The 24,074-nt window shown below is 41.2% G+C and overlaps 1 protein-coding gene across 1 annotated transcript in view; it reads left to right on the plus strand.

Moving 5' to 3' along the window:
* LOC144464340 (protein unc-13 homolog B-like) overlaps positions 1-24,074 on the plus strand; it is a 182,616-nt gene that overhangs the window by 126,176 nt on the left and 32,366 nt on the right. The gene's annotated exons all lie outside the window — the stretch shown is intronic.

Genomic DNA, 24,074 nt, shown 5'->3' on the forward strand with positions numbered 1-24,074 from the left:
TATTTTGCAATACAGCAGCAGTGTACCAGCTTGAGCCAAAGGTTGGAGACACAGTGATTGTTTCAAAAACATTGAGCACAAAGATAGACACAGGGGAAGGTGGATAATGCCACAGTGGTTTGAGATGTTTCCGTGGATGTGTCACTCTTTCTGCTGCTGTGGAAACTTGTCATCACCCAGGACTATATAAGAAAATACACAAAAAGTTTTTGAAACTCAACTAATTTTGGGTGTCACATCAAGAGCTGTACACATGTCACGTTTTTTCTGCCCTCAAATTCATTGTTTCCAATGTAGACATGTAGCAGGTACGATCAAATGCCAGAGTGATGTCGAGGCGCAACAGCTGCACTTTGAGATAAACCGAGTTCAACTTTTGGAATGTAGCAGCGCGCACAACATGTCGTATGAGGAGGACCAACCAATCACAGCCAACAGATAACTTTCCCTTTTTCTGTAAGTATCAGTCTGTGATAAATACGGATAAGAAGTTGATCATTTTAGTGCAGGGCTACCAGAGCTTTCGTCTGTTTTAAACAGCGCCTGGACGAAGATCAGCTCTGTACGCAGGATCTCAGGTAAATGGGCTATGATACGGTGCTTCTTAAAGGGATAGTGCACCGAAAAATGAAAATTCAGCCATTATCTAATCACCCATATGCCGATGGAGGCTCTGGTGAAGTTTTAGAGTCCTCACAACACTTGCGGAGATCCAAGGGGGGAGCGGGTAGCAGCACAAATGCACACCTAATGGCTGATGGTGACCCAGATTCAAACGTCCAAGAACACATAATTGAAACCACAAAATATCTCCATACTGCTCGTCCGTAGTGATCCAAGTGTCCTGAAGCCCCGACATAAAAAGTTGTTTGGAAAAACGTCATTTGAACTCTGTTTTTAGCCTCATTGTAGCCTGTAGCTCTAACTGCCTCTCTGTGGACCGTGCTCACGTGTGTGCGCTTGCGCACGAAACCAGCAAAAGCACGTGAACACACATGAAGGCGGTGCCCATGTCTCACGGTCTTGCGCAAGCGCACACGTCAGCACAGTGTACACAGAGGCAGTTAGAGCTACAGGCTACAATGAGGCTAAAAACAGAGTTCAAATGACGTTTTTCCAAACAACTTTTTATGTCGGGGCTTCAGGACACTTGGATCACTACGGACGAGCAATATGGAGATATTTTGTGGGTACAATTATGTGTTCTTGGACGTTTGAATATGGGTCGCCGTCAGCCATTCGGTGTGCAGTTGTGTTGCTACCCACTCTCCCCTCGGATCTCCGCAAGTGATGTGAGGACTCTAAAACTTCACCTGAGCCTCCATCGGCATATGGATGAGTAGATAATGGCTGAATTTAAATTTTTGGGTGCACTATCCCTTTAAGGTTGCTTAGCAACCTGAGATGCAACCTGTCACTGCACTCTTGAACGCTGGAGCAAGAGAGGCACAAGAGTTGCGCCCACTGCCCGACCTTGTGTTTTCCAGGTGGTTAAAGATGTGTACGGACCCTTAAAGGGTAACTTCTGTACGATTCAACCTGGCCCCTATGATGTCATATTTTATCCTCTGGGTAGAGTATGACATCATAGTGTGCTGGATTTCTTGATACTGTTATCTTTCTCCGGGCAGCAAGTGTTGCCTACACTGCTAAATTAAGCTAAATGCTAACGTCAGGGAAACATATAATCTCATTCCTTTTCAGTTTCAGATCATGTTCCTGCTGGATCATGCTGGCTGTGTTTGAGACTTTTATATTTGAGACTTTTATTCTCCATTATAGTCATTCTCCATCTGCAAGTACACTGCTAACGCACATGTAGCTACATGCTAACATCAGGGAAACATATAATCTTGTTTGCTGATTTTTGTTAATTTCTCCTCGTTTTTGGATCATATTCCTGCTGGAACATCTGGGTGGGTTTAGAAGAGTTAATGGTGAGTTTGTGGTTTGTGGTTTGTTCATGATAGAAAATGGCACCTTGGCTGCAACAACACTGCAGAGACGCCGAGATATGGAAGATCTGAAAATGCTGACCTATCAGAGGGAGTGTTAATAAAAACAGGCCATAAAATAGAGCTTTTCAGACAGTGTGAATACAGCTGCTCCAGCACAGACATTATGTGGAAAGTGTTGTTTAACCATTAGAGTAAGTAAACATGTTCTAGTAGAAACCCTAAATACAAAACAGTGAACCTGAAAATAAGCATAATATATCCCCTATAAAGAAGTGCAAATTTGCAATAGCTGCGACCACATATACACATGCATCCCTCCACTGGCACTTCCCCTTTAAGCCAATTGACATGAATTCAAACACACACATTCACACACATATACTTGACCTCCATGCTGAGTTTTAGCCTCTGGGGGCAGAAACAGTGGGTGGGTAAGGATGGGGAAATTTTTGTTGACTAGCTGACAACAGAACGATCTATAAAGCAGCTGGTAGCAGCCAGAAAGCCTCCAGAGGGGCTCAACGTACCAAACAGTTTATCTGAATTGTAAACGTGTTAACTTAACTACTTGATATAGAAATGAAAACAGTGAGCAGCTCCATCAGTGTGTGCAGAAAGATGAGGCTGTCTGAAAACATCGCTCACTCTGTTGTGTTAATTCCTGTCTTCTGTTGATAAAAGTGTCATCTCTCAACCTTTCGAAGAGCACTTCAAAGCATTTATCTGTCCATTAGGTCCCCTTGATAGAAACCTTGAGAAAATGTTCGCCTGACTTTCATTGTGCAACAGGGGGAGGCTGCAACCCTGTGAATGTGTGTGTTAGTCTGTGTGTGTATTTGTGTGTTCACATGTCAGCCCAGAGAAGAAGGAGAACTTTAATCTTTAAGAAAAGAAATTCTGATGACTGTGTTGTATTAAAGAAAAAGGAATGAATCTTTCCTTTGTTCAAACATTGGCACGTTAAAAGGGTTCCTTCAGGGTTCCAGGAGAAAACATTTTTGTTTTGTGAAAATACGGTCATGAATTGAACAAGGAGCAGCCTTTTCAAGGAGAGCAAAGTCACCATGATCCCCTGTAAAAATCAGTCGATACTGGATTTATGATTTTAAATGTGACCCAGTTTGCGACTGACCTTTTAAATAACTTCTATTTAGTTTAACTATTAAACTGACATATGTGGATGGTTTTAATGCGTCAGCTTCACTGAAAGGATTACAAGTTCCTCCATAAATTGGGGTCATTTTTCATCTAATGAAAGCCGTGTCAGTCGTATAAACTTCAAGACCCAAAACAAAGATTTTTTCCCCTCTAAAAAAATGAACACATATTTTACACAGCAGAATGTGCAGGCAGAAAAACAATGAGGGATAAACTATTCATGAGTGTAACTTTCCACAACTACAATTAGAGATAAACTGTCCCTCTCAGTCCACAGCAGGTTTTCTTGCACTAACACATTTTAAATTTTGCATCGCAGTAAATGGCATGAAATTTAACAGGAGAAGTAATTACACGGCAGCTTATGATGCACTCTACACTCGTGTTTTATGAAAACAGATGCTTCACAGAAGATTGTGGTGTTGGAGTGTGGAGGAACATTTGTTTCACATTAGAGTGAAGATTATTGTCTTTATAAGATTCTAGATTAATTAACAAATGCAAAAATCAATTATTGTACATCTGTGATTACTTTGTCCTCGCAACACAAGACTGTGCCACAGGTGTACAGTGCAGCTAAGTGAAGCATCTGACCTTAAACTAAAGCTCAGTATTGGCATATAAATAACTTACCAGATGATGAATAAATAGACATATATTCTGAATTTATTACAGCCTCAGAAGAAGCGAGTCACCACTTACTTTACCAGCTTTATGAAGAAACCAAAAGCAGATCCATGCAGCAAAATGTTAGCTATGTTACAGCTAGCTGGCTAGCCCTAGCTTAGGTTAGGGTTAGGTCATCAGCCTCCCTGCCTTGCATCACTCTTGGCTAGTAGACAGCAATAATTATACACCTTTGCTCTGCACTTCTTGTGTTGCAGGTTATTGGATATTTGCAGATATCTGATATTCCAATATTGCTTGTGCCAGTACTGACATCTGCACTTATTTTATTTTTACAAAACTGTAAAATTCATCCTACTTGAACGGGCTTTGATGATGACAACAGACACAACCAGGGTAAATCCGACCTATTTTGACTAATTAAAGTGGCAGAATTTAAGCGTCATCTTACTGGCCTGTCAGATCCTGCAGAAACCTTCATTTTTGGCTGATGCCAATTAGTGCTGCCCCCCATTAGTCAACCAAACGTTAGTCGACCAGAAAGGTCATTAGTCGGCAAGATTTCATTGGTTGCTTAGTCACAGAAAAAACAAAAAACAAAAGTAAAACTCCATTAGGAGCTGTGCCTTGCCAAAATAAATCAGAACCTACATGACTGGACCATATAAAGATTTAATTTGAAAGGACAGACACAGGAAGTGTCCACGCTCAGCAGTCAGACAGGAGTCAGGTTAATTTCCAGGGCTGGTAGCTGCAGTTATTCCATAGTTAATAGCTAGTTAATAACATGTCGGGCAGGAAATCCAAAGTGTGGGATCATTTTGAGAAGGTGAAGGACGAACCCAAGGTGATACGTAAACTCATCTTCATTGGTCGACTACAAACATGACGTATCATCTGAAACATGGAAGTAGCTACATGCCCATTAGCCCACAGCGTCATTAACAGGCAGCTCGCTCAGTGTGTGACGTGCACTTGTAGATAAAATATAGGCCTATATTAATGAAGGTTCATTAGTACGGTTTTGTATTTCTCTGTAATGTAGCACAGTGTTAACAATGTTACTGATACTATTCTTTCTCACACCTTCAACTCAAACTATTGTGTTGCCCCTCCCAAAATATATAATTTATTAATCAAACTAATATCTTAAACGTGCAGGCGACTAGTCGACTAATGGCCCTAGGCCTGTCGCGATATGCGGTAAGTCGGTTAATTGCACGGTAAATTAAGAGGGAGACGGTAACGTTTCCGGCCACGATTAATTGCCATATTCATGTGTGTTTGTTTTCCTCGTCTCTCTCTACCAAAGAGACTGGACGACAAGAGCGTTCACTGCCGTACATTGTCTGGCAGCCAGGTGAGTTGGTTCATTAGCGTAATGAACGGAGGGAAAGATCTTGTCATCGAGTGTCTTTGTCTCTGTGGGGGAGGCGGGGCTATGGGCTACACACACACAGTGCGATCTTCGTGAGGGGGAGACAAGGCGGAGAAAATCAAAGAGAGTTGAGTGTAAAAGAAAGACAGGGAACTTGTTCCTAAACCAAATGCCACGTGTGGGAGTGTTTTGGATTTAAACCAAATGACACAGGGGAGCCCAGTAATTTGGACGAGCCGGTGTGCCGAGTTTGTTCTAAAACCATCTCAATAAAAAGAGCGAATATGCATTCGTAAATATTCTTGTAAAATAAATGTTTATTTCTCTTTAAAATGGTGTACTTGCATCAATATGCCTTTATTATCATTATGTAAGTTTAAAAATGGTCTAAAAACAGCAAAATTACAACAATAATAAAAATGGTCTTAAAAGCACAATATTACGCAATATTATCGCATACCGCAATAATTTCTGATGCAGTTAATCGCCCAGCAAAATTTGTTATCGTGACAGGCCTAAATGGCCCTAGATAACGACTGTTGGTCAACTAGGTACATTCTTAGTCGGGGTGCAGCACTAATGCCAATATTTGATTTTGTAAAAACCTTAATTGTTGATACAGATGATGGGCAGATATCGTGCATCCCTGCACTGTATATAACTCGTCCGTTGTCATTGGAAATACTTCACAGTGTCTAACACAAACGCGCGCAACCGAAGAAAGGCTGCGAGAGATCAGATTGCTGCATTGACCAGACATCAAAACAAGCATCAGAGGACAGGAGGGCGGTCAGAGAGGGTTGTGGGGAGGAAGATGAGAGGACGAGGAGTAGAAAGGAGAGCAGAGGGGGAACATGAAAAGCAGGAGGAGATGCTGTGACTCACAAAAGTCTACAACTCCTCCAGGGGTTGTTAAATCATTATACAGACACAGTTTCAAAAGTAGACTCAAAACCTGTACAGCTAAAGTTTCACCTCACCAGCAGCACACACACACACACATACACACACACTAATTCTGACACTGTATCTGTCAGACAACCTGTCACATTAGCCACAACAGCAAATAAAACTATTTTTGTGACAAACAGTAATACAAACTCCAGGTTTCAAATGGCATTTAATACGATGTAGTTATCCCCCCAGCTTGAGATGCCTCTAATGTCCACTCATTACATGCTACATTGTCTTTCAAATTAAACTTCTGTCTTCACAGGAAACAGGTTTTGGCATTACTCGTACTCGTCTCGTACTCGTCGTCCTCCGCTTATCCGGGTTCGGGTCGCGGGGGCAGCAGCCTCAGCAAAGAAGCCCAGACAGTCCTCTCCCCAGCCACTTCCGTCAGCTCTTCCGCGGGAAGAGCTGGCCAGCCGGGTGATGTAATCCCTCCAGCGTGTTCTGGGGCGGCCCCGAGGTCTCCTCCCGGTTGGACATGCCCGAAACACCTCCCAAGGGAGGCGTTTGGGAGGCATCCTTACCAGATGCCTGAACCACCTCAACTGGCTCCTCTCGATGTGGAGGAGCAGTGGCTCTACTCTGAGTCCCTCCTGGATGTCCGAGCTCCTCACCCTATCTCTAAGGCTGAGCCCAGCCACCCTGCGGAGGAAACTCATTTCGGCTGCTTGTACTCGCGATCTCATTCTTTCGGTCACTACCCAGAGCTCGTGACCATAGGTGAGGGTTGGAACGTAGATCGACCGGTAAATCAAGAGCTTCGCTTTCTGGTTAAGTTCCCTCTTCACCACAACGGACCGGTTAAGTGCCTGCATCACTGCTGACGCCGCCCCAATCCGCCTGTCAATCTCCCGCTCCATCCTACCCTCACTCGTGAACAAGATCCCGAGATACTTAAACTCCTCCACCTGAGGCAGGACCCCCCCCCCTGACCTGGAGTGGGCAATCCACCCTTTTCCGGCTGAGGACCATGGCCTCAGACTTGGAGGTGCTGATTCTCATCCCAGCCGCTTCACACTCGGCTGCGAACTGCCCCAGCGAGAGCTGGAGGTCACTGTTCACTGTTTTGGCACAATTTTGGCATTAAAATTACTTTAGATTTAGACATGTAATGAAATTAAATTAATACCAACATTGATAAAAGAAGGATTGAAAACTAGACGCTCAACAGATTTACTGTAAAAAAGCCTTCCTGTAAAAGTATGTTGCGAGGAGTGTTTTAAAGGAAGACACTGAGTTTGCTAACCTAAGTTCCTCAGGTAAGGAGATGCACAGCTGTGTGGGGAGCGCAGGCAGCGGCAAAGTTCATAGGGTGTAAGTACATCTACAATGCATGTTGAAGCAAAGCCATGGAGGGCTTTGAAAGTAATTAGTAATTGTTTAAAATCAATTCTACTAGTCCATACCCATTGAGTGCACAGTTGCCCACATACAGTTTTACATGGTGTGTGTTTGGGATACAGGTCACAGGAAATTGCAGATTAAATACTCAACTGAAGCCATTAAGAAGAGCAATGTATTCAGAAAGAGTTTTTGTGAATTTGATACGATTGCAGCCACAGCGATCTGTCGCATTTTAGCCATTTTTAAGCATTTTTCTGTTGTTATAGCGCCACCCAGTTGCCAATTAGAGTTAAATTTCTCCAGTCACCTTGAGGCGTCCTGTTCTACATATCTACCAAGTTTAATAAAAATCAGTATGGCACTTAGGCCTAGATAAGAAATTAGCTCTCTAGCGCCCCATTTTGTTTGATGGGGTCAATAATGGAGGGGTCCCCTCAGATTATGTGTGGTCATATGCCTACAAAGTTGCGTGGTGATGGGTGAAACCCTTGAGATGTTATACACCTTTATGTGATGAGCCACGCCCTCCGCAATATTCATTGCCTTATAGAAGCTCAGTTTTAGTAAGTTTTCCAACTTTTGCCAAGAGGGAACTTTAGATATTGGTCCCTAGATTATGTTCACCCAGTTTCATGCAGATCGCTCAAACATCCTCAAAATCTATATAACCGGAAGTTACGGGTTCTTGAGGCAAATGTGTTCCTCATGAAGAGAGGCATCTCTGTGCAAAGTTTCATGTCTCTACGACATACGGGCATGAGATATGCCCATTCAAAATGTGCAATTTCAGTCGGTTGCTATAGCGCCCCCCTTTGGCCAATTGATGTAATATTGCTTCATTTGCATCCTCCCATGACCCTCTACCACTGTGCCAAATTTCACATGGATTGACCAAGTCAGTGAGGAGAAAAACATGGAACAGACACACAGACAGAGTTTTCATCATTATATAGTAAGATAGTTAACAGGTAACCAGTGTAGCGTTGCAAGGGTGGGAGTTATATTGCTCGTCTCTTGGAGCTGAGTTTTGAACAAGCTGGAGACGGTACATGGCCTTTTGGCTGAGCCCTGAAAACAGGGAATTACAGTAATCCAGATGTGAACGTACACCTGTAACTACGCTATATTGTTGTAAAAACTTAAGTTGACTTTTTGTTTCACATGTGTTTGACCCATCCTCCAAACCCTCCCTCCCTCCCACCCTACTCAGACTTTCTTGCACATACTACTACATAATTGGCGTGGACGTTATAACATTGAAGCCAGTGTGTCTGATACAGATGCTGTAGGATGCCCTGTGTGTTGTTAACTGCTGTTTTTGATGCCTTGGTAATAAGAACACTTTTTTTACCGTACAAAGACAGACTAACATTTACTCTAATTAGCAGACTATTTTTGCTTTCTCCCAGTTTAGCAGAGCAGTTCACACTCTGTGATTACACACAGAGTAAACATGTTGGGTTTTTCAAGGTTCATGCTGATATTTTTAGACTTTTACTGTCTCTAAGCAAGAAACTGAATCATTTCAATCTAAAGAGATCCAATCAGTGCAGATGTTGTAACCTGTGTGCAGCAGAATGGTTAGAAAGATCATAGTGTACAGGAGATAATAATCACACTAAGTATAACCACAGGGCAATGACTAAATTTAACATTTTGTAATATCCTTTTTTTTTTTTTTTTTTACAGTTTGGTATGAGTCAAAATTGTCTATGGGGGTTGTTCCTGGAGAATTTTGACCTCAGTATATCTAAAGCCTGGCCACAGCAATATTTTCATCTATTTTTAAACCTTTTTTTGTAGTACCCGGTATAGTCAACAAAAGAAAATGTTGTCATTGTACTTTTCTGCAAACCATGAATATGTTACATTTTCATACCGAGCGTTGTTGTAGCATAAACGTGACTTAAAATAAGAGAGGCTCGGACATGGAGTTGCACATTTGAGGGTTTACTCATGAGAAAGCCAAAGAATTAGTACATCATGACAATTTTTAGTGTCTGACAAACAAGCAGTATCAGTTGACACACCTACAGCTTTCCAGTACACTTTAAAAGGTGTTTCCTGTCACTTAAGATGCTGTTTTCCTGTTATTCAGACAACCAGCTTCAAGAACAATTTCTTTCTCCTCACACAACAAAGTTAAGGTTTCTAAGTCATATAATATATGAACTGACTTTGGAGAGGTGGAGGGATTGATGGATGGTGTGTAACCGAGGCAAGATACCTGCCAAGCTGCAGGCCACTGTTCAAGACCAACAAACAACAAAACCGGTTGTGATTTAGCGAGTCATCGCTGTGTTTTGAGCGGCCTATACACGAAAAGTTTTTTTTTTTAAGGTCATTTGGCATTTTCACCCTTTTAATAGACTCGAGACAGGGTAAACATGGGAAAAGAGAGGTGTATGACATGCAGCAAAGATCCCAAGGATGGAATCGAACCAGGGATGTAACTTGGCTACCAAGTTGATCCAAAAAGCAGCTGTTTTTTGCAGAGACATAGCTGCTTTCCCTGCTGGGATTGTGCCCCCAAACTTGGTATTTTAAGCCAAAACATGATCTTTTTCTAACCAAAACCAACTGTTTTTTGTGTCTAAATCCTACCACACATTAACCACAGTGTTGAACTGTAAATTTCAACGTATCTGTTACATACTAATGTGCAAATTAACATATTTGCGGTTTGCAGAAACATGCAATGTCAATATTTTTCCTGGCAGTTACTTGTGCATCTTGTAGATTTCCATGACTTGCCTAAGCAAACAAACATAACCTCAGACTGACATGAAAGGCTTTGCTTGGTGACAGCCCTACAGACACACAAACACACCTCTCTTTTCCTCCGTATCCCTGTTTTTTTTTTTTTTTTTTTATAATTAAATCATCTCTGTTCACCTGTTCAGAGGAAATGTTCAAAGAACAACAGCTCTGAGTTTCAGTCGGCTATACATTACATAAGAGACTTTGTTTACGCATCTCACATGCAGCAGAGAAAAAAAGAACAAAGAGAGATGTGAAATCGGGTGAGATCAAGGGAGACACAGAGGAAGCATCACAAACAAAAATGAAAAATAGGAGGGTTGATGGAACGAGGTGAAGCACAGTGATAACTCATTATCTACGGAGGGGACATGCAGAGATAAATGGATACGGAGGGAGCAGACCGCCACCCTGCCGCCTGTCCAGGGGTTCAGATAAAGTTTCATAAGAAAGACAAGTGGTGAAAAATAAGACAAGACTCAGGAAAGAAACCAGGAAACAGAGAAAATGAGAATACTCATTAACTTTGTTTTCCACATATCAAATATGTTACAATTGGAGTTGAAGATGGGGTTCGTGCCATATTATACAGATGGTTTATTAAGCAGTTCATGAATATTCTGTGATTGTGATTGCAGTGATTCGTAAACACAGCACACCCAAGCAAGTCTTGCAGCCCCACTGCATTCTGATCTAGTGAGACTGCCATTGGTGGAGAAAGTGTTATCTCAGTCACTCAGATGTGAAGGGTTGAATTGCAAAACATTAACAGTGAGGTGGGAGGAGATATTTTTGGTGTTGGCGCACTGAAAAGAAAATTAATGAGTAAGCCCTTTAAACTGGATTAAATCAGGCGGCTTCCTTATTCTAATTCTAATTATGACATCTGTGCTTATAAAGATCTTCCTCCTTTGCCTCTCATCTTTTATTTCCTCCTCCTACAGAAATACTGTGGTAATCTAGAAGATTATTTTTTTTGTATTTTGTCTTTTATTGTATTTTTTGGCAGAGTTTTAACCCTTAACATACAGCTTCCCCATTTCTTTTCCATGTAACTTGATAGAAACATCCTATTCCACATTGTCTGACGTTGTTATATACTCCATCTCTATCCAAACTCTTCTCCTTTGTGCTCTCTCGGTGGTGGAATGAGTTACCGAAGTGGATTCAGTCAGCAGAGTCTTACCTCTTCAGAGGGTAATTACTCACAAAGTACGCTCGCCGTCTCTCCAATCTTCTCTATCGCTCTGAAAACACAAGGTCAGTTGCTATGCAGTTATGTGTTACTTTATGCACCTGCAGCCTTGTGTCACTTGTGTCAGGCGGAATATGGAGCCGAGTGTTGCAGCACTTGAGGTTCTCACCTTGATCTACTTTAAGGCTTTAATAGTAACTCATTTGCATGTTGCTATGCACGATGAATGTAAGGAACACGCTGAAATAAATCGTATATTCGGTACCAACTCTTCATTGAGGCTGGGATTTTTTACACTGAGTGAAATGATCAAACTAGGGCTGGCACAATGTCAGATTTTCTCTACAGAATAATTGGGGTTGGAAGAGTTCACAAAAACAGTATTATCGTGTATCTGTGGGAAATAAAAAACAAATGCTATCAGTCAAATTAATCTCGAACTTGATTAATTGTCTCTCTTTTTTTGGGCAGATGAAATACACTCAAAATAGGGAGGTGGAGAAAGAATCTGTAACCATAAATGTCCAAAAGGGCACAAAAAGAGCAGTTATACTTTAAGCTGTAGTTGGTAACTTTTATAAAAAATAACTTTTGGTCATATTTGCTGAAGCCGTCACAGACGTACATGAGATAGATGATCCTCTGCCCTCTAGAACTGCTTCAAATGGCCTTACCACATGTGAGCGAAAACAACCAATCCAAGCTAAGGACTCTCTAACGCAGCTGTCAGTCATGTCCATCACTGCTCGTGAACTAGGCAGGGCTGATCAAATATCCGTCTGGTGGGCGGTGTTTGGTGCTAGAGTTCTGAGTCACTGCCCAAGCCCAATTGGGCCCAGCCCGACCCGCTGGGTTCGGCCGGGCCAGGCTGCAATTTCTCATCATTCTGCTGGGCTTGAATCAAGTTGGGTTCTCGCCAGTTTACCAGTGCACTGTTGTAATTATTATTATTTTATGAAACTGGCAGCTCTTGTGCGTAAATGGCAGGAGTTTTAATGGACTTAATCAAGAGAGAGAAAGAGGGAAAGAGAGATAAAGTGCGCACAAGAGTGGGATGGAAAACGAAAGAGCAAGGGTTGCAGGTCAAATGGTTGGCAGTTTGCTTCTGCCTCCCCAGTAGTGGGAGAGATGTGCGTAAAATGCAGCGAAAAGCGGTGATCATCATCTGCGCGCCCCATTGCCATGGACCGCCGTGCGCACTAGACGCACAGAGGGGTGCAGTCCGTTCTGCTGAACCTGTCGTGCGTGAGATGACAGACTGTTGATATAAGAAAGAGAAGATGGAGAAGTGGTGCGAGGAAACACGTCAGCCCTGAGCTTCTAATAAATGCTTTTATATTAAAAAAAATGCCCGTCTGGGCGTCGATCAAGTCGGAACATATATAAGAAGTCTATCTATCCATCCATCCACCTATCTATCCACCTATCTATCTAATATATTCTTACAGTCGAAATTTGGGTTTGCTTGGGCTTGGACAGAAATTGTGAAGGTTTGCGTAGGCTCAGGCCTGATTGTTTGGGTCCGATCAGATTTCTACTCAGTGCTCCTGTCGACTGTCTCCAACATGGCGTCTGGATCACAAGCTTTCTCATTTTACAGCTAAACAGTACACCTAAATCTGTTTGTGGAGTCATTTGAGCCAGGAATAAGGCAATGCAGTAAAAGAAGCTTGATTCTTATATGATCAGCGCTGCCTAGTTTGACAGTTTGACAGCAAGTCACGAGCAGTGATGGACACAATTGACAGCTGCATTAGAGACTCCTCGGCTCTGATTGGTTGTTCTCTGTGAGCTGCATTACATTTTAGGAAATGCCATTAGGGGAAATAGGAGGAGAAGGAGAACACAGTGTGGATGAAGTGACAGTTTTAGCAAACATGACAAAAAGTAATTTTCTTGTAAGTTACTAACTGTAGCTTTAATGGAAAGTGAAAAGGCAACCAAATGGCGTTGGGGCTCTGAGACACTGCGATAAAGGAAAGAAACAAATTATTAACGAGGCGCTGGATTATTTACATGCTTTTATTATATGTCTTTTATTAGCATGATATCAGTATTTAAGTTTTAAATATCACAGTTATTGTCAATACTGGTATATTGTGACACCCTTTTTCCAACCCGAGACGTCATGTTTATTATGCATGCCCCATCTTATCAAATGTGACTGTGCAAGATGTTTTGTACAACACTTTTTTACAGGCTTCCCCAAATTCAGCCTGACATATTCAGTGTATTTGGAAACTCTGGGATCCCCTCTTGAATTTAAAATCATTTTCTGTGAGTTTGAACAATGTTTGGCTGCACGGCACACAGTTTGCAAATGGAATTAGATTTCTGAATCTCCTCAGAGGAGGTCGCTTTAATCCTATAAACACCAGCGCTCACTAGCTTTTATTAGACAGATAAACAGTTATAATATATTCATTAATTACTGTGGAGATGGAATCACAATTGCATTTTCCGACATTTGTACAGGGTCAAGAAATTAACTCAGCATTTAATAAATATAAAAATACGAGAGTTGCCTGAAACTAATTTGGTCCGACTTCATGTTCATGCTTCAGATTCCCTGCTTTGATTATTTTTATTCAGTACAGAGCGGAGCTGGAGTGAGGGAATGAGAGCAGAAAGAGACATGAGAAAAAAGGAAAAGCAGAAATGGAATTAAGATTAGAAAGGATAAATGGATAGAAAAGCAGACAGAGGGGAGGATTAGTGTGTATCTTTTAGTGATGATGACTCCGTTTAGCATACTAACGACACCGCCCCTCAGAGGGATCCGAGACCTAACATTGCTGCGTGACATTGGCTGAAAGTCACCATGGAAATCAGGCATGTGGGCGGTGTGTGTGTGTGTGTGTGTGTGTCTTACAGGGATTGCAGGGTCCTCATTTATGCCCTCCAGGACGCCGGTGTTAAATCAGATGTTTGTCCGTTTGCTTCCCCTGAGCTGACTGTCACCCTACAGTGACCCAACCTGGTTTCAAATATACACACATCCCCACACGCTCACACATACATTTTGTCATATATTATTCAGCCTGTTATCCAGTTTCTCCTCTCATCTCAGTGTTTATAAAAACACAGGAAGCAACCACCAGAGGGGGAAAGAATGACAAAAACATAAATGTGAAACTGAGGAAGAATACATTTATCTCAGAACCAAAATTGAGAAGTACAATTCCCTTATCTGCAGTCGTATTACATATATCACATTTTAAAGGCTCCAGGGGATGAAATTAATTCCAGTCAACAGCAGGATGTCGGATTTATTTGTCTCCTCTGCCAGCCACTGTAGCAGATAACCATCAGCTTCTTTCCAATTCAGAAATGCCATTTGTCTATTCACTATATGAAAATGGTTGTTAAATTTTGCAGTTCACAGACAGTGCAGCTGGTGGATGAAAGGGTTTCTCTCCCACTAACAACCAGTTTTGTGGGTGAGATGACTGTACTCACAGAGATTCAACACAGAAGCTGTTGTTATGATTTCTAATCTTGATGATGTCTCTCGGTAAGATGTTCGTGAAAGATGTGAGAGGTGAAGAAGAAAACACGTTTGTCTTGACAGAAATGACCTTGTTAGCATTGTTATGCTGATTGTCGCCAAATGTTGTCCGCAACTGCTTTGAGATATTTGAAAGTGATGTCTAGGTTTTCCTTGCTCTCAAAGTATTTCACGCTTGAGGTTACTTTCCTTAAAGTGTTGTTGTTGTCAAGTTGGTGTTTTTTTTCAGGAGGATGAACCCAAGTTTCCTCCCCCACCACTTTTTTCATATCCGAATCAGCAGTTTAGACAACAGGGTTTCCTTGTTCAGAACTGTTCCTGTTATGTGTCCTCATCACAGTGTAGTAAAGCGGTGTGGTGTCCCTGTCTTCTCTACAGTTACTCTAGGAAGTTAAAAAGAGAAGTCACAGCATCGTATTGCATTTTATTATTGGGGTACAACACATGCATAGTGAAATCTGGTTGCACGTACCAAAAAAGCTCGATAGAGTAGTGCAGGGATGACATTTTTGGTAGGCTAACACAGAACTAAAAGTCACCATGGTTCCCTCACCATAAACCCACTGGGTGTTTTCCATTGGGTTTTGTATGATTGCAGAAAGTAAGCTCTGTTGCAAATAAAATTTCACAATACAAACCCTTTTTTAAAGCATGAATGCATGGCCAGAAAGAAAAAGCTAAAGTTAGGCTGTAAAGGAATTACACCCCGGTCGCATGACTTCAACATCACCACCACATCAAGATTGTAGAGCCATGTTCAGCGTCGTTTAGCCACTTGTTAGCAACTGTATTTTGTAAGACACATGAAAGCTTCAGAATTCAAGAGCAGAACTTTACTGGGGTATTTCATATCATAGAACAAAACATGCAAGTCTCTTAAGCTTGTGTTAACCACAGACCTTATTTCAGGCATCTAACCAAAAACCCATTAAAAAATCCTACTGACTTTGAGATGAGGGGACAGTTGTCACATGATCACAACCCTCCCAGTTACATGAGTTTTGCACAAATGCTGAAGAGAAAAGCCGAAACATTGCAGCTCCAGTTACACCATGCATGTGTCATACCCCATAGCTCCTGGTGTATAAATGTGCACTTCAGTAACCTGGTTAGTTTTTGCTATCCACAAGAACCTTTTTTCTTACGCGTTCTGCAAATCAGAAACACAATTTGCTAATTTGGGTCTTGGAATTAAGGGACAGCTAGTAATCTGATGGGGGGGGGGGGAACTGAAACTATAATAATTAAGCCTAATTAAGTAAGTTTCTTAGGCTGCAGAGACTTTTAAAAAGGAAATATTATGTGCTGTCTTACTACAGAGCCTCTCCTCCAACTGCACTGACAGTCTAAATGCTTCAACCAAAACAAAAACCTGAAGCTGCAGCAGTTTTTATGCTGAAAAAAACTTTTAAAATACAGTGGGAGAGAAATCTGATAACCGAGGAACCGAATATACAGTAAACAATCTGCATACAGATGTGTTCCCTGTAGCCTGGTTTCATGTGGCTGGAAACAGAGTCAGTGATAGGAATTTTTAAAACTACAGGAACAAGAACTTGTCCACAAAAAGATGACTTTTCTCTAACAGGCTTCCTGATGTTTTGTAGAAGGGAGAGTCAGATATTGTTTGTCTGTTTTGGGTTTGTCTGTTAAGAACTAAAGTTCTTTGCAAGGCAGCTCAGTCACTAGAATAAAATGTTGACACTGTACAAACAAGAAAAGTTTCATTTGCAAGTTTCATACGTATCATATCAATGTTTTTTAAGTGATGTTGTATATGAGCTGAATTTGTCATCAGGAGGTGGAGGGGGTGGTGGATGGTGTGACACCTACCAAACTGACCACTGCAGACCTCTGCTTGTGTTTTAGCAAGTCATTGCTGTGTTGCCACGCTGCAGTCAGGGTTGTTCCATCTGCTTTTATGGCTCCAAATGTTGGTGTTTTGTAGCATCCATCACTCATTTTATCGTTTTTTACACTCTGAACTTGGGGTTTTTGTAGAGACCTGTTAGTGTTTTTCAGTTGGCTTTTTAGACTCCAAACGTGGGTGTTTTGTACCAACCCTATATGGGTGGGTGTTTTTTGGCAAACTGTTGCCCATTCCATCGTCTTTTTAAACTCTAAACTTGGGTGTTTTGAAGCGGCCTTTAGACTCTAAACATCAGTGTGTTGTAGCAACCAGTCAGTGTTTTTCCATCAGCATTTTAGGCACCAAATGTGGGTGTTTAGTAGCAACCAGTCGTGGGTGGGTGTTTTGTCATCATCCATCACTCATTTTATCGTTTTTTACACTCTGAACTTGGGGTTTTTGTAGAGACCTGTTGGTGTTTTTCAGTTGGCTTTTTAGACTCCAAACGTGGGTGTTTTGTACCAACCCTATATGGGTGGGTGTTTTTTGGCAACTTGTTGCCCATTCCATTGTCTTTTTAAACTCTAAATTTGGGTGTTTTGAACTGGCCTTTAGACTCTAAACATCAGTGTGTTGTAGCAACCAGTCAGTGTTTTTCCATCAGCTTTTTAGGCACCAAATGTGGGTGTTTAGTAGCAACCAGTCGTGGGTGGGTGTTTTGTCGTCACCTGTCACCCATTTTGTCTTTTTAGGCTCTAAACTTGGGTGTTTTGTAGTGACGTTTTGGTGTTTTTCAGTTGGCTTTTTAGACTCCAAACCTGGGTGATTTGTAGCAACCCGTTATGGGTGGGTGTTTTGTAGCAACCAGTCACCCGGTTCATCCTCTTTTTAGGCTCTAAACCTGGGTGTTTTGCAGCGACCTGTTGGTGTTTATCCATTAGCTTTTTAGACTCCAAAATGGGTGCTTTGTAGCAACGCGTGACTAGTTTTATTGTTTTTTAGGCACTAAATGTAGGTGTTTTGTAGCAACCAGTCATGGGTGGGTGTTTTGTAGCAACCTGTTGGTGTTTATCCATTTGCTTTTAGTCTCTAAGCATGGGTGTGTTGTAGCAACCAGTCATTGTTTTTCCATAGGCTTTTTAGGCACCAAAGTGGGTGTTCTGTAGCAACCCATCATCAGTGGGTGTTTTGTAGCAACCTGTTGGTGTTTTTCCATAGGCTTTTTAGGCCCCAAATATGGGTGTTAAGTAGCAATCCGTCACCCGTTTCCCGACCTGTTGGTGTTTATTGATTGGCTTTTTAGACTCCAAACCTCGGTGTTTTGTAGCAACCCATAAGAGTTTTTCCGTTTTTTTTTTTTTTTAAGGCACCAAACATGGGTGTTTTGTAGCAGCCAGTTAGTGTTTTTCTGTTGGGTTTTTAGGCACCAGATATGGTTTTTTTCGTAGCTACCCAACAGGGACAGAGCAATTAAAAGTAGTTGTTTTATACAGAGACATTGCTGCTTTTCCTGCTGCGATTGTTCCTCTCACACCGGATATTTTAAGCCAAAACGTGATTGTTTCCCAGTTGAAACATAGCTGCTACACAATAATGTGCAAATTGTATCCATGGTTTGCAGAAATGAACAATGCCAGGATTTTTCAAGTGATTAGGTTGTGCAAGGATCAAAAGGAACCCTGAGCGAAACACTTGATATACATAACCTACTATACAGCTTACTTACCAGCTAGAACTTAAACGTGTGCTGGCAACAGCTGCAGTCTCTTCATGTGCACATTGTGCGCTTTAAGGCTCTTGTGGGCTCAGGCTCCCTGGAGCACACATTTGATTCCTCTCTAGAAAGTACTATGCAAAACTATCGTGCCACACACATTCCAGCACTCAGAATAAGGGCCTGGCAGAAAATATACAGTACAGAGCTGTTTGTAGGAGTTATTAGAGCTCGTCTCTATGATGGATGTATGAATGACAACCAGAATAAAGGCTGTAATCTTATCGCCTCTTCCTCATTAATCTTTTCTCACCCTGCTCCAGCACAATTTGAACACTCACTGAAAGTTTTTTCTTTGTCACATAGGAAGACATGCTAATTATATAAGATTTTAAGTGTGTATTTTGTCATCTTTTTCAGTCATGTCTACCATGACAGCTTTCATTTATCCATCTATGATGAGTGGAATAGCGTGTAATACAATAATAAATGTTAACATGACTTAGTTATCCCTTTGGTTGCACTTTAATATGTCGGATATTGTCTTTAATCATGCTTTCCCGTGTCTCATAACGGCAACATCATATTGGTCATTAGTACAATGAGCTTCGTCTTCAAGGCTGATTGCCTTGTCATGGGCCAAAGGCTGCGTAGCCACTGGCCTTAGCTTTGATGCTCTTTTGTGCTAATAGCTTTTTAATGAGCCATAAGTCACATCCCCATCCAGTCGCTCCAAAGCATTCTGCGCCTCAGCCAAAACAAAGCAGATACAGAAAGAAGAATAAATTAGCATAATTCTGACATGAATTACATTGTTGGTTAGGTGATTTTACAGATGAACACTCAAAGGCATTAAATTTAAGAGGTGCAACTGTGATTGGACTAATATACAGTATATTTATGTGTCATTTCCGTTACACTGATATCCATTTAAAGCTTATAAGCAGGGTGGCGCGGGCCCCTAAAAAGTCCCCTACAGTGTCTTCATATACATTTACTAATACAATGACTGAAAAAGTATTAAATAGACTTAAATTCTGATTTGATATGTCTTAAATGTCTTTTAGTCACGTCACCCCGAGAATTTCTGATGTTGCCAGTAGAGGAAACATCACTTTAACAGAAGGAAACACACGACACCTGTATGAAAGCAATGTCCCTATTTTCACCTTCTCTATGCATTTAGATCACACAATGAGTCTTTATCATTAAACTAAGGCCTTGCTAGCTAGCCTGTTTCTTAGTTTATTTACAGAAACTCATTCAGTGTCCTTTTACGTTATAGTTTATCTTGAACAGACATCCATGTGCGTGCAAAGAAAGAGTATGTTTTTTATTTTTGGTGTGTATTTCCATCGCAAATTTAGTCTTAAATTCCACTTAAAGTCAAATTAAAAGGTCTTAAAAGTCTTACATTTAATTTGTTTATATAAGTACAGGGGGTTTAAGAACTAAATGAAGTAGTTGGTTTAGCCAACATGTTCTTATTCCGAGGCCATCAAATACCGATGCTTTGTCACATCCTTGGACATCTGGTTATAAACAGTGGCAGTTAGGTTTAGGCAAAAAAACTACTGGGTTAGGTTCGGAAAAATTACCATGTTTTGGCTTGAAATAGGTAAGTTTGTAACATTACCTAACCTGACATAGTACGTCACATGACTGACATCAGCCCGCAAAAAACGTATGTTGAGACTACATTGATTTTTGGTTCCACACAGGACACAAACTGCGGTGTCCTGGGTGAAAGTCTTGCTTTGCTTGACCCATCCCCCTCACCTCTCACCCACCCTATGCCGACTTTCTTGCTCTTTATACGATGTCAGTTTCTTTCAGCGTCAAGTATTGGCATGGATGGGTTTACATTGGAGTTAGCTGAAAGCCTTCTGCGTCTCATAAAGATGCTAAAGTCCAGTGTTTTATATTATATTTTATTGTAAGTTACACTATGTATGCGTCTACTCATGAGCCAAAGTAACGAAATCTCGTTTAATATGTACACCGACGGTGTATTTGTTGAATGACAATAAAGCAAGTCTAAGTCTAAGTCTAAAGGGTACCTTTGGCGTCTATCAGAAGCTGAGGGGCAAGACAAAGCATTGACATTTGAAAACCTGAAAATGAGAAGCTGGTTTAGTCTATTTACAGCCAATACTTTACATCAGTGGTTCCCAACTGGTGGGTTGCAGTCCAACAATGAGTCCCGGGTCCATGCTGAATGGATTGCAAGTGACTCACAAATGTGTCAGATCTGTAAATTAACAGTCTTTATTTTGAAGTCAGTGAATTTATAACACAGAGCTTTTATTTTGAAGTGCTGTTTCCTGCTGTAGATTGAGTGACTAACAGAAAGCCTCTTGACGGAGACAGCCAACTGGCTCAAGGACATGGCCAAATGCAAATATGACGCTAAAGATATTAAACTGTGTGGACCTTGAGCCAATGAGTAAGAAAAAATCTGGACCCTGTGGCTGGACCATTTGGCAACCACTGCTTGGCATCATGTATACACAATACTGATGCAGTATACACAAGTATTTGTTAACAAAAACCAAGAAAGTATCAAAAATTTGCTTCATGATTTTCACACCCTGAAGCAATTACTAATAAGCAATGGCTGCCTGGAACTGTGCGACAAATACTAATACTAGTAATGGATCCATTAGTCGGCCATTTGCATGACTCAGCATTTTTATTAAGTGATGAGTCATTTAAAGGAGAACTATGCCCATTTTTAAAATTCATACATGTCATTCCTATGGTCTAAGACAGTCCAAAAATTTGAGTTAACATGAACAACTTTCTCCCAATTCCAAAAACTAGATAAAAGTGATAAAACTCAAATTTGTCATGTCATGTTATATAAAGTCTGGAGGTGCTCCACAGACAATGAATGGCGAAAGGTTTTATAGATGACACTGAGAGCAGCCAGGGGAATGTTCTGAATATAAGGGTACATTTTGTGTTTCAGAACTAAGAGCACTGCAGTAAAATAAATACATTTGGGTAGCCTGGTTCCAGACCATAGACCCCGCCCACTCAACTGAGTAGGCTTGCATCTCTGGTCTGGCATACTTCAATGAATTTGCGATTTATCTCGTCCAAACGATGGACGGACCAATGAACGCCGGTGGTCTAGCAATTAGCCAATCAGCGCTATGATGATGTCAAGCTGTACGCCGGTGGGTAACTGGTAAGGATAGCAGCAATGGCGACCGCTACAGATCCTACAGACCACATTGACGATGCTATTGAGGTATTTCGCCACTACTCCCGTTAATGGAGGACCAAATTAAGGAAGCTGCTAAACTGGATTTAACGGCGATGCAGCTGGGCGTGCACGGTGACGGAGACATTTAAAACGGGCAATGCTCGCTTGTTTTCGGCACCCCCGAGGCATGGATACTAATGACGTCAGATTCTGGGTGAGTCGTTGATCTCTACTGATTGGTTAGGGAAAAAATCAAATTCCCTCCCCCTTGTAAATCGCCTTGAATGGAAGCCATGTCAGACTGAAGGTTCTGGGAGCTTCAGTTCTGGGAGCTTCAGTCTGACACTCAGGCTAACATTTGGGTATATAAAGGAAAACAGACATCTCTCATTCATTGTCTGTGGAGCAGCTCCAGCCTTTTATACGCTATGACAACACAAGTTTGACACTAACTTATCTGGTTTCTGGTTTTTAGAGAGAATAGCTTGTGTTCACAAATATTGATCGAACTTTTCAAGGCCATGGAAATAACATATTGGAGTTCTTAATTCAGGTGGTGTTCTCCTTTCAGTCATTTACCGTATTAAAGGTATACTATGCAGGAAGTCTTAGCTTCTGTTTGTAAACACACCTGCCACTGAAATCGAAATTGAAAGTGAAAGCCAATCCCAGATTCACCCTTGCTTTGGAAAGAGGCTTTGTTCGCTTGGCGTTTCAATTTGCCACATCATGTTTTTTCAGTGCTGTCCATGATTTTCGGAGCTTACTCTTGCAGTCTGGCATCTGGTACTTGTTATAAAGTCCCAACCTCACATGCTGTGCCCAGGATCGTAAGAAGACACAGGCAGAGGGCAGGGACTCTGCAGATAAATGAATGAACGGATGACTTTACTTTGAGCAAAATATTATACAAAAACATCAACAGACCTGCTCAAAAAGGAGGAGGGAGAGGTGCACACTTATATAATCCTACCCCCTTTTAAGTAGGCTATTAATTTCTCTTTTGAAAAGGAAATTGTTAACAACTATCCCAAACTTATTTACAACCATTAATAAAGATAAATAAACAACGGTCTTAGATATATACATATACAAACCCCATCTCAACCAAGCCCAGATATATAGTGCTCTACAGTCGTGCTTCCCTTTAACTCCTCATCTAACCCATAACTCCACCCCACGCACCAGACTTTTCAAAGTTGTACGAACACAATGTTCTTTTAGATTTAATTTTCCTCTTAAATTAAATCCCCCTCTCTGTCACAATTTTTTTTAATTTTAAAGTCGATAATTCCTGTACTGTTTTAAATTCAACCAAGTCCCTGAATTATAATGCATGTGAGTTTAAAAACAGTGTGTTTGTTTGCTCCCAATATCCAACGTTATGTAGTTTTTTTGTAATATCTTAAACGTATTTAAAGTGCTTCTTTAGGTGTCACACCAGACCTCCACACAGTGATTACGATGCAGTAATATGCGTGAGCAGTGGATGATATATGCCAGCTTTAACTGAATGTGATTTATTTGAGGTTTCCTGCTGATTCTGTGAACAACACCTTTTCTAAACTTAATCTATCTTAATTTACACTTGCATATCAATTTCCTGATTACCATATAACATCATTTTGGTCTTTGTCACCGCCACACACTTCTGGTGGGTCATAAGTAACGATGAAGAGGAATTACTTTTGTTTGAGGCTGTAGATTTTTGTTTTAGGAAAATCCTGAAGAGTATGCCTTAAAACAAAAATCTGGGTAGTGAGGATCACAGGATTTATTTTTTAATGTTGAATCGTAATTTGAACATCTTTGAACTGTTGGCTGGTTAAGACCCTGATCACACAGAACGTGTTTTGCAGGTTGCGCCACACTGCCTTTTTTTAATTGAATGCTACTAGTGAATTTGAAGTGTATTTATTTATTTATTTATTTTAGTTATGTGACAGTAGTCAGTATCTAGTTCCTAAAATGTTGAGGCAGAGGGAAATGGAGATCTGTGTGGGTACATGAGACCCTAAAAAAGAGGGTGGATCATGGGGAGTACCACCAGTTGGTCCAGGAGCTTCTCCTCCATGATGGCCGTTTCCAGGCATATTTTAGGATGACCCAGGGGGCAGTTTGACAACCTGCTGTCTATCATCTGGCCGTATAGCTCTGGGTATCCATCAACCACTACCACCAGTTTCTCCTCCATTGTTTACCAACTGTTAATTTGTTGTCATGACCACCACAGAAGGCCTGCCTCTCAAATCATCTGATTGGACAGTGGGCAAAAAAGATGACTAAAAACGAGATGATGTGAGGCGCCTTTCTCGCTCTGAGTTGAAGTTTTTCAACTCGAGGAGTTCAAACCGCTTCGGCAAAAATGCCAGGCACCTCGAACGCAGAAATGTGAAGCGCATTGCAATGCAAAAATCG

Source organism: Epinephelus lanceolatus, chromosome 9 (genome assembly GCF_041903045.1).
Source record: "Epinephelus lanceolatus isolate andai-2023 chromosome 9, ASM4190304v1, whole genome shotgun sequence".
Lineage (NCBI taxonomy): Eukaryota > Metazoa > Chordata > Actinopteri > Perciformes > Serranidae > Epinephelus > Epinephelus lanceolatus.